The sequence below is a fragment of the Anser cygnoides genome, chromosome 3 (assembly GCF_040182565.1).
Source record: "Anser cygnoides isolate HZ-2024a breed goose chromosome 3, Taihu_goose_T2T_genome, whole genome shotgun sequence".
Taxonomy (NCBI): Eukaryota; Metazoa; Chordata; class Aves; order Anseriformes; family Anatidae; genus Anser; species Anser cygnoides.
The window spans coordinates 52362949-52376150 of NC_089875.1; the positions used below are offsets into that span (position 1 = coordinate 52362949).

The following is a 13202-nucleotide window of genomic DNA, read 5'->3' on the forward strand; positions in this document are numbered from 1 at the left end:
CAAAGACCAATGGTCAGGCAACTCTTGGATTGTTAGGGTCATGAGTATGTGGGCTGAGCAGAAAGAATTAAAACAAACAAGCAAACAAAAACCTCCAAAAGGAAAAATGTGGAACTTAGGCTGCAAAAATTTGACTTGTAGGTATAATAGAAAGTAATAAGGTTTGTGGTCATCCGAGTGACCCAGACTAAAGCTCACAGTGCAGTATTATGGTGTGGAGGTACCACCTGCCCTCAAGAAGCAAAACAGTCCAGCTTGTGTGGCAGCAGAGCCTACCTGGCATGTCTATGTTTGAGGTCACAATGTCATTTAGCTGCCTATTTAGGCAATCTGCTCATATTATCTGGAGAGGTTTTATTTTTGAATACATATGTATGTAAAAGATAATAATCACATCTCCTTTCCACTGAAGGGGCGAGAGGATAGTGGAATATTTAGCATATTAAGGGCTAAGATGATGAAGATACCTATCTTCAGCCTAAGAAGAAATTAGTATGCATTTAAACTAATAAAGACCTAGATAGCAAATTAAAACAGATGAACTGTAGTTACTTGTGTAGTTTCCTGTATTCTTTATTTGCAAAAGCTGCCATTATCTCAAGTATTATTGTCAGTGGGAGGCAACTAGCATAGCTGAAAAAAGATGAGGGAGCTATTTTGTGAATTTATACAGCTGATGTAACGTATAGTTGGCATAGTTTACCTAATTGATGTAACTGACATTGGCCTACAAGGTCTGTCTCTGTCCCTCTGGCGTATCTTTGAGATGCATCGAGACTGCTGCTTATTGCCTGTTTAGTGTATATTTGTTTAGAAAGAGGTGATCTTCTTGCCAAAGACCAGTGTTAAGTGTATGAAGGGTGTGTGGCATAAAGACAGGAGAGAGGGATGTTAAACTGATAGGCCATAGAGCTGAACCTATGTCTGTCAAGGCCATCCCCATACCTGAACCAAACCTAGTCAGCTCAAGCTGTTGAATGGTTGTATTTTTCATATTCACCACTGTATCTTAACAAGTAAGATTTGATCTATATCTTCAGAAAAGGAAATAAAAAATTGTCACTACCTAAGCAATGAAGGGCATAGCATAAGATTAGTGATAATATTCCATGGTAAAGAATTGTCTTCTATCAATGTATGAACTTGTGCTGTGTCTGCTTTACATCATTAGTGTGCGTGTCTGTTGACCCTCTGTGTAACGGGATGCACTTCCTACAGATTTTCTTAAACCAGGATTTTTGGAATGACATTTTGGAGTAATTCTTATGTGACATGTTTTCTACTGTAAAATGAAACAGTCCCATAATAAACAGCTCAGCAGTATCACATAATTTCTTCAGGTCACCTTTAAAGACAAACATGGTGTTCCTACTGTGCTACATGCCCCCAACAAACTGCTTCCTTAGCAGGAGCTCTGTTGTTTTATTGATAGCGCAACTAACTACAGATAAATCCTCTGATTTTGATAAGTCCCCTGTTACCTTCCTGAAACAAGGCATCTCCTACTGTGCTTCATAACTATCATCAAAATACGAACTGTGAAAACAACACTAACCATGAATCTTCCTTTCAGAATCCAGTTTTTGAAATACAAATCTTACAATAAATTAGTAGATGAATGAAATTAATATACACTCTAGCAGTGAGAGAGATTTTTCACTAATTAAGGAAATTTGGTAAGTTGGAAAGAATTCAGCTTTCCTCTTTTGATAATGGGTCATTTAAATTACTGTGCAGTATGTGATTCGGAAGACATCCACAATTACAGATCTACAGAGTAGAAGACTGATGATTTTGTATGTGTATTATCCAGCTTATCCATGCTGTACACAGGATCACACTGTGGTCTAGGAGTGTGTTTCTTTTTCCTCACAGAGAAGATCACACTCACAAGGTTTCAGCACCCATGCAGAATGGACAATTCTGAGAATTTGCCGTCTTGGTTAAATGTCTCAGGTATCTGTCAAAGCTTTTAGAGCTTTGTTTTAACAAATCTCTTTTTGGCGGGATGTATTTCAGTTGCATGTTTTCTCACACTGCCTAAAGCACATTGAATGTGTTTCGTATCCTACCCGCATTTCATGTGACCCTGTTGGAGGGATTTTAATACTATGATAATAACTGAATAGCCTCCCAGGTTGCTCCTCCAGGAGCTGTTCAGCTGTACTGCAGTATGTACTCAGTAGGTGTAACAACTTGCAGGTCAGAAATACCTTAAGGAAATTAATGGGGCTTTAATCCAGTCTTGGTAACAGCAACTTTATGTATTGAAAAGGCTGGTTAAGCCTCTGAAATAGCTGTGTTATTTTAAGGAAAATCTATAAGGGTGGAGGCTGTGGATTTTGTATAAAACTGGTCTTTTGGTGGTTTTTTTTTTCTTTTTTTTTTTCTTTTCAGGTTTTATATGTAAACGTTAGGTAATAAAGGTGACATTTGATAGAATGCAAGCATTGCTTTTCCCGGTATTTCTTACGGAAGAATCTCAAACAATTTGAATAAGTTTGCAGAAAATCTGGAGGATTGTTCGTTCAGTCATTGAACACATTGACTCCATAAACCAGTCTAGGCCTACTGAAAAGAAATTTTCTCTGCTTCTTTCAGTCTGACCACAAGAGCTGCATTTTCTCTGATATTTCTGTCATATGGAGTTCATATAAAAAGAAAATGCTGATGGGAGAAAAACTGTTAACTGACTTTTTCTAAGCTCAAAAACAGTGGTCAGTTTGACTGTGATTAGGGTTTTGGTTAAAGAATCAGTGGTACAAGAACGTAGTTTCTGTTGTCAAAACTGTTTTTCCTGTTCACCTGATTTTGTATTATTACTGGATGTTATGTGTCACAAAGATCTAAGGAGCAAGGTGTTATACTGCTCATATCCCCATATCCATATAAATAGACAAATGAATATATGTATATGTGCATATATACATATATATACACAAAATGACCCAATTTTTCTTTAAGAGCCCAGATGTGTGTTTTGTACCTGACTGATAAAATGTGGCAAAATGAATTTATTTAGAGAGAAATAAGGTAGCATTCCCTGATTATGGCTATAATTAAAGCATCAGGATTCTGTATGAGGAATGGACATGTGCCCAAATCTCGAAATACGGGATAAAAGCTCGTGTCGGTGTACATGCAGTTTGTGTTTCCTATGCTCTGAGAGTTAAAGAAGTGAGAAAAGAGGGGGAAAAAAAAAAAAAAAAGTAGTGTAAACCAAGAGGCACTGAAGCTTGTTGAAGATTTTTTTTTTTTTTTAATTATTGTTAATGAGGTGCTGCTCTAGTGAGGCACAGGAGATTGGACCTGCTACTTTGGTTACTTTTTAACGGTAAAGGGTACAACATAGAAGAGTTGTGAAATGCTAGTTTTTTTAAAGTCTTATTTTGTAAGTGATCGATAAAAAACAAGGCAGTCTCTTTCAAAACTAGGGGAGCACACTGTCATTGCAATCATATTACTTTTTCAGTAAAACTAGCAATGTTGGTTTAGGGCCCAAGGCTATGAAGTATCAAAGTTAAAATGGATTTTGTGTCCTCAGAAAACTTGCAAGAATCTTTCCAACTGTGTGGTATTTAAAACTGAAATTTTCCTTTGTCTCTAAGGAAGAGAGCAGAGAAAGAGGCTTTCATTGTGCACTGCTCTAAAAGCATTTTTCTCCAAATTCCACACACATTTATGTTTTGATGGAACAAATGTATTATGATTTGATTATAGATAAGAAGCATATGGATAGCATATGCTAATGAGGACCTACTTCTAGACTATTTTCTGCTATGCAGAAAATTATCAAATGTATATCCAGTTCAGAGAGTGTCTGAAGTTATCACATCCTGGAGTTCAACACATACTGCAAACAGACGACATCCAAAACAGATGGCTATCCAAATATATCTATACTCTCTCTTCCTTGAACACATACATTCTAAATTTTCAAGGGTCTTGGCTCTAACTATAAAGACGTCTTTGATACTCAATAATATACGAATGTTACGGAAGCCATTTATAGGCTGTCTGAAAGTGACGTGTCACTTTACAAATGCAGTACAGATTGTTAATTGTTTGCAGAGGGTGCTATTTACAGTAATAATTTCTGGACCAGGTAATGATCTCTTACAAATTGTGTGATGTTTTGGATATTACACCATGCTCCAATGCATTTGGACTTACCACCAAATTTATACAAGAGTAAAGTTTCCATTATTTGCAGAAGTGATTTTGATGTGTACTATAGGAGCTGACCAAATAAATAATTGAACATGGCATTTTTTCCTCGTGTCCTCTGCTACTGGCACATTTCTATATTCTGACAATTAGAAAACTGTGCCCTTAGCTAATGCTGAGAAAATACAAACATGTTTACAAGCATCTTCATTTCCACCAGCCTTAATGTGATGTACACTTAATTCAATCATGTAAGCTTTGTACACTGGTAATACTGTACTGGTAACTTGTGATGTAGAGAATGGAATTTTATTTTTTGCTTTTCAGATGCTTGATGATTTTGCTCCATTATTTTTTTTTTTTTCCTATAGTTACCTAGGTTGTACAGATTGTTGTAGCTTTAGTTCTGTAACCCAGGTCTCCTTGGGGTTTTTGCCTCAAGGCAAACCATAACTGTCAAGACTTCTTGTTTAAATTAGCTTGTTTAGAGCGTGTAGCAGGCAGAGACTGAGTAATGAAATCCATACCCTGACTGTACAAAAAGACTGTGTATTATTTTTTGGAATAGTTGGAGAAAGGTCTGAAGCATCAGTTCCAGTCTCGTGAGTAGTCCTTCTTGCAAACTAGACCAAAAAATGACCCAGAGAACAGCCTGGTTTCTGAAGGAGGAAACTAGAGGTACAGATTATAAGCTTGTATTTAATTCTTTGCTTTTTACAGTTAAAGTCTTAAATACATGTCACACAGCAGTCAGCTGCAAAAATGTTGAGAACAACCTCACAACTTCCTGCTCCTGCTGGACAGTTTCATCAACAGGCTGTATGAGTATTCCTCAGCCAGGGCAAACTTAAGTGGGTTAATTTTTTACTGTCATGGAAATGTGTCTCTGGCCGAGCTGCTGGATTTCATTTTAAGTGGCTTAAGAATGCAGGTCAGTGCAGTAACCTCGAAGCAGCATGGCAGTGACACAGAACTGCAGAAGAACAGTATCTTAAATTACTGTAGGTGCTTGCTAGGCAGAATGTATAGCTGATCTCTAAAATCTATATTTGTTTAATGACGACAAAGACTTATGACAGCCTTTGCCTGAGTGACAGTACATAGTTTAATATATCTTAGCTTAAAATGTTTTAAAAATTGGGTCTTTGAATATGAGCTTGATTTTTCTTTTCCATTTTTTAAAGAAGGGTTAGTTTCTGAAATTACATTGTCTGTTTCTTTGCCTGTATTATTAGGTTAGTGTATATGCATACCCTCAGAAATCTAGTCACTCCAGAATGAGGAGGATCTTACGCACTTTGAAAATTGTTTTCCTTGACAGCTGATGTGTAGTTTTTCATATGCAAGAGTGATGTCGTGATTATTATGGCTTATTTAGAAGTATAGTAGAACATGAAGAATGTAAAGAAGAAATTGGATGGACTTTTTTTTAAACAGAAACACAACCTTAAGAAAGCTTTTTCTGACCACACCAATGTGCTGTCGAGTTACTGGCTTCTAACTAACTGAGAAGACTGATATAGGGATTCTTCTTTGTCACTGCTTCTTCTAGAAAGTGTCTTTAGATTTTAGATATATATATATATATATATATATAAAAAATACATATACATATATATATATACATATAAAATATTTTCCTGGACAGTTAGCAGCTCTGCAGAGAAGGAGATAATGGAAGAGGATAGTGGATGCTACCCATCTGCAAAGTTCCCAGTAAAACATCCACAGTCATGTTTGAGTAAGGAGATGTATCAGGTAATTGTAAGAAGGCAGAAAGTTCAACGCTTTCCTTAGAAACTTTGGAATCTTAGCTCAAGAAAACAACATTCTGAACAGAAGCCTTCAGTAATATGAAAAAGTAGCATCCTGTTGTAATCAGGACCTGCCAGGTGGGTAAATTTCCATTTTATTTTAAGGGCTCAGCTCTGCATTACTGCCTTCCCTTTGCAGTGTCATCTTCACTAGCTGTTGTGGTAGGTGAAAGCAACAGTTTTGTAGCTGATGCTTGACAGTTAGAGGAGTGACAGGCACTAAGGTGTCACTGTGCAATCAAGGACCTTTGATTGAAAGACATTTCCCTATTACAGTGGTGGTTTCTCATTCTTTAATCACTCTGTAGAAAATAAAGGGAAATATAGGGTGTGTATGTGTGTAGGGAATACAGAGAAGGCAAGGCCCTGAACATCCCCAGTAAGAAATATATGCAGTTAGCGAGGACCACATAGGCAGACTTGGCTCTGTAGCCCAATGAAATTTGTCAGCAAAGGGACCAAGGGACCACTGCCACACAGGGAGTATACTGTTGTCATGTCTTTCTCACTCTGATAACTCTCCAAGATATTTTGTTCCTACAAGGTCATTACAAAGTCAAGAAACATGATTGCTGGGACTCAGTTCTTTGCCTGTTTGCTACATTTCTCCTCTGCTGAAAGGGGATAATGTAGGGCAAGGACCCATTCCTTGGCCCTTAGCTTGAGTGGCAGAACACAGTTTGAAGTCATATAGCTAACATGTTCCTCCAGAAAATATCATGGCCTCATTGATAAACCCTTTTTGGAACAGTCCCTGGGCTCTTCTGCAACCAAGCTGTTGCTCAGTTGCACCAGTGCTAGCTCAGCTGGCGTGAGCCAAAAGCACCAGGCAAGGCGTTAACTAACACTTGGTGGTGGGTACTCTTAGTGGAGCTGCAGAGGACTGATCCCCCCTGTTTCTGGGATGCCAGAAGTGATAATGCATTTGAGAACACCAGATCACAAGTCAAGATCATCAGTCAGTAGATGAGCTTAGTGGGCTTTAGACCACGTGGGATCCAACAGGTATGGCTATGTTAGAGGCATGCAAGAGAAGACTGATTAGGACATTTCCATGCTTTTACAATAGCTGACTTAAAAGCCTCTGCAAGTTTGCAAGTGACAGGGGCAAAAGCTCAGAAGAAAACCTTGATGAGAAAGATAAAGGAGGCATTAACAGTAAAGTTTAGGCATAGTGTTACCGCAGCTGTCACAGTGTCACATCTTATTCATGTTCACATAATGAAAGGAGCAGGTTTACTCTTACTTATGTAATGCTCTAAAATGTTCTGAAATTGCACTCACTGACAGTTCTTTCAGTCATTCTAATCTGCAACTACAAATGACTGTAATGTAAAATGGAACAAACCTACAAGGTCATACAATTACTGTAAGGGTATATTTGAAAGTTTTCAAATGATTCAAAGTTGATGTACAAAATTCACCCTCCAAGTAGTTTTTAAGATATAAGTGACAAGAAATGTACATGTCTGCATATAGGCTACCTTTGAGTTTCTAATGAGTGCTTGATTGTGGGGATTCTAATCTGATAGCAATTTTCATCTTCACTTCCCTATTTCTGGCATGGAATAGTCTATCATGAAAAACAGACTGTCTTCTTTTCTAGTATATTCACAATAACAGTAGGTAAATGCATTTCATGGTTTTACAGTGGGGCTTCAGACTTCACAAAGCAACTGTATTGTTTTTTATGCATCCTTTCAGAATCTAAGTAACTTTATTCAGTAGTAATCACCAGTAAAAGGAATAGCACTCTCTTGAGATGTGAAGACCTTGATTGTAAATCATAGTTTTGTAGTGCCTCCCTACAGGAACTAGGAATATCAAACTGCATGTATTATTTTTGTTTAATTGCCTGGAAATATCCAGCATCATTCAAGTAAATCACAAATAACCTGACTTTACAGCATTGCTTTTTGCTCACGTAAATGCTTCAAGACTTGGTCTAGTGAAGAACTTTTTGAGGTGAAAACCTCCAAAATCTGTATGTAGTTGCCTGAGCTCTGAGGCTTACGGAGGGCAAGGACGATAGGAATGCTAAGCAGAGAGTGCATAGAAGAGAGGAACTGCCCTTTTCAGGGTCAGCACAGTCAGTTTAAGAAAATGCTGAGACTACAAGCGACATGATGCTGGCTGCAAGCGTGGACTGTCCTGGGCAGCTGCCTGCACATCCTACTCTGGTTCTGCCCCTTGCTTCCTGGACTACATGAAGATTTTACAGAAACCAGCCAGCAAATGTGCTTGCATTGATTTTTGCTATTTCTTCTGTTCTTTACAGTCTCTCAAGTTGGTTCAGAATTCCTGTAATGTCCTAGATTATTTTTTAAAGAGTTTTAGTACCCTCGGAGAAATTGTGCAGGTTCAAGGGAAGAAGAGGAAATAGGAATACAGACATGGGGAGGGTAGGCATGCTACTTTGGGCAGCAGAACAGACATAGCCTGACATAAGGCATGAAGCCATGCTCAGTCCTTGCTTCCCCTTCCTGTTGTCAGAGTTGTGGACAAGGTTGATTAGGGTAGGTAAGGAATAAAACAAGGTTAGTGCCTCTGCAATTTATGTTACTATTCTTGTCACTGTGGAGAAAAACACCTTACTGTGCAGTCTGGATTCCACTCTTAGAGCAATGCCCAGGCAGGTAGATGTTACGTTACCTAATGTGAAAGCAGTTAATTTTTGGTCCTTGTCTACAAAGGTAATCAGTTTTATTTTGACTTGGGTATTAGCTGATTTGGCCTTCAATCTTTTTGTGCTTCAGATCTTGAACTCCACAACATGTTAGTGCTTTCCTCACAGTTCACAGGAGTCTTAAATAAGAAATATGTTAAAAAGCATGAAAATTCAAATAATGAAGTGTGAACAAGGCCCTATTAATGTTTTGCAGAAAGGATAAGAGAGGGTGGTTGAATGGGAGATGTGGAAGATAAAAGATACTGATAAAACGTCATAAAGGTAGAATATATAGAAAGGAGGTGGAGCACTCTGGAAATCTGAGAGGCTCTGCCTGTAGGAGACTGTGGCTTTCTGGGTTTAGATGTTTCACAGAATGTAGCAATAACGATGACTTCTAAGATTCAAGAGATAATAGCAAACCAGAAGCCAGCTCATAGCTTGGTCCTCCCATGAATATACAGAAGCCTTTGCCCCAGCAGGAGCAGATCAGCTGACCAAATTTAACAAAGCATCTATCGCCTGATGCATAAAGCTGCAGATATTTTTCTGTTGGCAGAACATTAAAAATTGTAATCAAGAATAAATGTGCCAAATTTCAGAGTTTAAAGCCTTTAGAAAGACCCAGCACATCAGGAAGGGTCTTGGAAAGGCTTTAGAAAACAGTTGCAACAGACAAAACTGTAGTACTTCTCAAAAGTCTTTGTGCTAAAAAGCAGAAAGTGATTATTTCTGAATTTATGGGCAACAAAAGGGGTACAAATTACCTAAACAGGTTACTGCTGTTGTTGGAAAATACCTGGATGTAACCTCTGTTTACCTTATTGATTATTAATTTTCAGGAACTTCCCTGTGCATCTAATAAGCACTCCCCAGAGTGAAAAAAAATAAAAAAATAAAAAATAGCAGTCATGCACAATAAATAGGTGCAACAGTATTAGATAGTCACCATCTAGTAACTCCCTCTCTTCCCAATTGATTTGATCTAAATTTTTTGACACAGAAAAAAGTACATTTATAGATAACTTTGACCTATGCTAGTGTTGCCAGTTTGTCTACTAAGTCCATTCTGCCATTGATGTCATAGACTTTTTTTTAAGTGAATATCACCAAATTTTTATGGGAACAGGTTTTGCATGTCTTCTGTAGATAAACATCTACCTAGAATTTGGACATTGAATAGTCAAGCTGTCATTTTCCTACTAGAATACTTAAGTAAGGCTTCCTTAGCAGGAATAAACATGGAATTTGATTGCCAAAGGTTCAAAATTGTAGGAATTTAGTTAATCGTACTTCTGTATATTAGGCCATTTCCTTTTTATTCCTTTTTCATATAACTTTGCCATCCAAATTTGAAAGCACTGGCCAAAATTTTACCTCATGCCAACACTGAGTTTGTGCTTTTTAGGAAAAATTTGCAAGCAAAGCAACAAAAAAGGTGTTTTGTTTTGGTTATTTTGAGTACGCATGTTCCTTATGTCACTATGTACCTTACGGAACATTGTTGAGTACATCTGCACAGATAATAATGAGGGCCCAAGACATGATTATTTTTCTTAAACTCCATTATAGAAGACAAGTGAAATACCTCAATTTATTTAGTATCCAATGTAGATCTTTAGGCTTATACATTCCTCTCTCCTGCAAAGACAGGCTGAGAGAGTTTGGGCTGTTCAGCCTGGAGAAGAGGTTCCAGGTAGACCTTATAGCAGCCCTCCAGTGCCTAAAGGGGGCCTACAGGAAAGCTGGGGAAGGACCCTTTGTCAGGGAATGTGGTGATAGGAAAAGGGGGAATGGCTTTAAACTAAAAGAGGGTAGATTTAGATTAGCTATAAAGAAAAAATTCTTTACTCAAAGGGTGATGATGCACCGGAAGAGGTTAAAAAAAAAAAAAAAAAAGAAGCAGGTGGTGGGGCACTAGGACAGAGAAGTTGTGAATGCCCCATCCCTGGAAGTGTTCAAGGCCAGGATAGATGGGGCTTTGAGCAGCCTGGTCTTGTGGAAAGTGTCCCTGAGCATGGCAGGGGGGTTGGATCTAGATGATATTTGAGGTCGCTTCCAACCCAAACCATTCTATGATTCTATGATGATCTTGACTAAGGGCCTCCATGCTACTCCTAAGAAGAGCCCCAGGCATTGTTTTGGCCTCTTCACCAAGCTCTGCCTCAGACACAGCTGCAGTGGAGGGTCCTGAGAAACGTGAGCATGAATGGACCATTTCTGGCCATCCTGTAGTCAGCAGCATAGGGGTAGCCTGTGTCTCTAGTTTATCTTGTGCCTGTTCTACATCAGAGCCCAGAAATATTCAAAGGGACCTAATCCACAGAACGTGGGTGCAGCCACCATGTGCTGTCGGGGGAGCCTGGGCTACGGACTTGCGTCTGCCTTTCTTCTGATTGCCTTGGGTTTGGAAGCCCAGCCAGGAGCTGCAGGTCCAGGATGACTCCTTTCTCATCATTCAGGCAAGGCTGTTCAGCACCAGCTTTCTTACCTGTGTTTGTTTTCAGAAGCTGCAATTTGTTGAACATCAGTTTAAGAAGGTCTTGCCTGCCACTGCCCAGGCAGCCATGGCCCTCCCCTCAGCCCTGAGGAACACCAAACCAGTGCAGGAGGGGGTCTCCCTTCTCACTCCCACTAGAAGTTTATGCCTTTCAGGTGCAATTTGTGGTTAATGCCCAGTCAGCTACAGTTTCTAAACTTTTCATGTGACTGCTGTCTGTGGAGGTAGAAAACTCTGCTTGGGAGAAGGGGAGGGGAAATGGGAATTATAACTTTTAGTTTGTATTTACCAACTTTTTTTCTGGTTTTGTCCATTAAATAGTTAGCTCTCTGAGTTTTGAACTTACACTGGAGAGGTCTGAGGTGAGTATTTTGATCTTTTCAATGGTGGGGAGGCTCAGAAGGGGACCCAGAAGACAGGCTGCCAATGTTTTTCAGCTGTTCTCCAAGCTGTTTCCTTTGTTCTAGTTGGAGCCAGCATTGCTTTAATGAGTTGTGGTGGTGATGATTAGACACAAACACTTTTTTTTTTCAGTAAATTTAAGTTCTATCACATTTTAGGGATTTTTTTCTCTTTTTTTTTTTTTTCCTTTTTCTCCGGGAAGATGAGATATGTTAAAAAAATTTAACGGATAAATTATTCTGATCTAAATATACAGATGGAGGACCTACCCTTCCTCCCCTCCCCTGCAACTCTCCATATTTGACTGCTTCAAAACAGACCTGCCCTTGGCTTTATTTTGCAGCTAGTTTTAGCAACTAATCTGCTGTGAGATTGGCCTGTCGTCGTTTTGAAGGAGTATTTCATATCTCATCAGTTTTGCTCTTACACAGCTATACAGGACACAAATTATAACATTTGTGACTGAGAAGGGTACAGACTTCTGTTTTATTTTGAAGTGCTGTTTCATGGTCACTGAGCAGATATAGCAAGTTATTCGGCAGTAAGAACAAGGTATCCCGTGAAAATGTATATTATATTCATATTTTTTAGGTGTGTGACTGCTTTCCTCTGTTTTCATAATGCATGGAAATGTGTTTATGCTTAGACTTGCAGTTTGGAGCAAAGGATACCATAATAGGAATGATATGTCAAGATCTAACTGCTCTATGGATTGTAGCACAATAAAGCAATAATCCATCTCCCCTGTGATGGTTCTAATTTTTTATTCAGCTGTGGCATTCCATACCATGCTGTTTATCTTGTACTTTCATTCACTCATGGATCTGATAGTTGTGAAATTGGCAGATGGTTTGTGGTGCTTTGCTAGGAGTGGTTGTATCAATCCCTGTGATTAAAAGGCTTGCTGATTTGCTTACCCAAAAGGATTAATGGCAGGCAGCAAGGGCTTTGTTTGAAAAATCCATGCCCCATAACTCAACAAGGGGACAACAATGTAGACTGGAAGTAATCCAGTATTAGAACTGCTTTATGGGGAAGCTTTTTACAAAACTTACTGACTCAGCAGCTGGACACTTCCTGATGAGATCTGAACTATCAAATAAAATGCAGCTTCACACTGTTTTCTCAGTCATTCCATGAGAACAGAGTTCAAGTTTTTAAGCAGGTCAGCAGCAGAACTGAATGACATGAAAAACTTTGGAGAGCTGCCCTGAATATCTCGCTTCTGAAATCAGAAATGCAAAGTACAGAAGTGTGGCCTTGACCCTTCCACTCCTACCTACACAATTTAAGCATTCATAAATTGCTAGTTTTATTTCTATCAGAAATTTAGGTGGAAGGAGGTATACCAGAGTTTGGATGATAGATGCCTAACTCCACATAACAAGAGGCTTCTCTGCATGTAAAAATATCTATTTTGTGCCTAGGAGATTGAAGTGGGGGTGTTTCTCGACCTTGCGTTTGTGAGTAAAAAGTAAGTTTACACAGAGTAAACTTTTTTTTTTTTAAGTACTGCTTACTAAGAGCTAAGAGTAAACAGTCTAAGTGTGCCTATATTAGAACCCTAATAGTCTATGTCATGCAGTCACGTTGCTGCCACCGCCCTTTCTGTATGCTGACTGATTCTGCATATTTTTATTGTTTCTTAAAA

At 38.7% G+C, this 13202-nt stretch overlaps 1 protein-coding gene and 1 long non-coding RNA gene across 2 annotated transcripts in view; both read left to right on the plus strand.

The window, feature by feature from the left end:
* Positions 1–13202, plus strand: part of SASH1 (SAM and SH3 domain containing 1) — a 554055-nt gene that overhangs the window by 151271 nt on the left and 389582 nt on the right.
* LOC125184423 (uncharacterized) overlaps positions 1–13202 on the plus strand; it is a 184801-nt gene that overhangs the window by 68736 nt on the left and 102863 nt on the right. Inside the window, exon 1 of the long non-coding RNA XR_007168391.2 lies at positions 1–13202. This exon is cut by the window's left edge and continues 68736 nt beyond it; it is cut by the window's right edge and continues 59167 nt beyond it. This is a non-coding gene — a long non-coding RNA (uncharacterized lncRNA).